Source organism: Penaeus monodon, chromosome 21, assembly GCF_015228065.2.
Source record: "Penaeus monodon isolate SGIC_2016 chromosome 21, NSTDA_Pmon_1, whole genome shotgun sequence".
Lineage (NCBI taxonomy): Eukaryota > Metazoa > Arthropoda > Malacostraca > Decapoda > Penaeidae > Penaeus > Penaeus monodon.
Window position 1 is genome coordinate 30343904 of NC_051406.1, and position 401 is coordinate 30344304.

Genomic DNA, 401 nt, shown 5'->3' on the forward strand with positions numbered 1-401 from the left:
AAAACCCCATTTTTTTTGAAACAGTTTAATTTTATCCCAGACATACACGAATTAAAATGTCGTTGATTTATATCCATTTAAACCCTTAAATAAAGAAATTTTTCTTAATACCTGGAAAAAGGCTTTTTTTTATTAAACCCCATTAATTTTTTTCCATTTTATACAACTTTGTTTTAATTGTCAATAAAAGCTTACTTTTGGTTACCCCCCCCAAAGGTCTTCATTTTTTAAAACAGCAATCAAATTTTTTGCCCCAAAAAGGGTTATTTTTAAACCCGGGAATAAAATTCCAAAATTGTAGTGTAGTTTTTTCCCGGCTTTTCAGTCTTGCTTTGGCAGAAACCCGTCCCGGGAATACTTCTTTACTCAAAATATGAATTAGAATGGACTTTAAGTTTAAT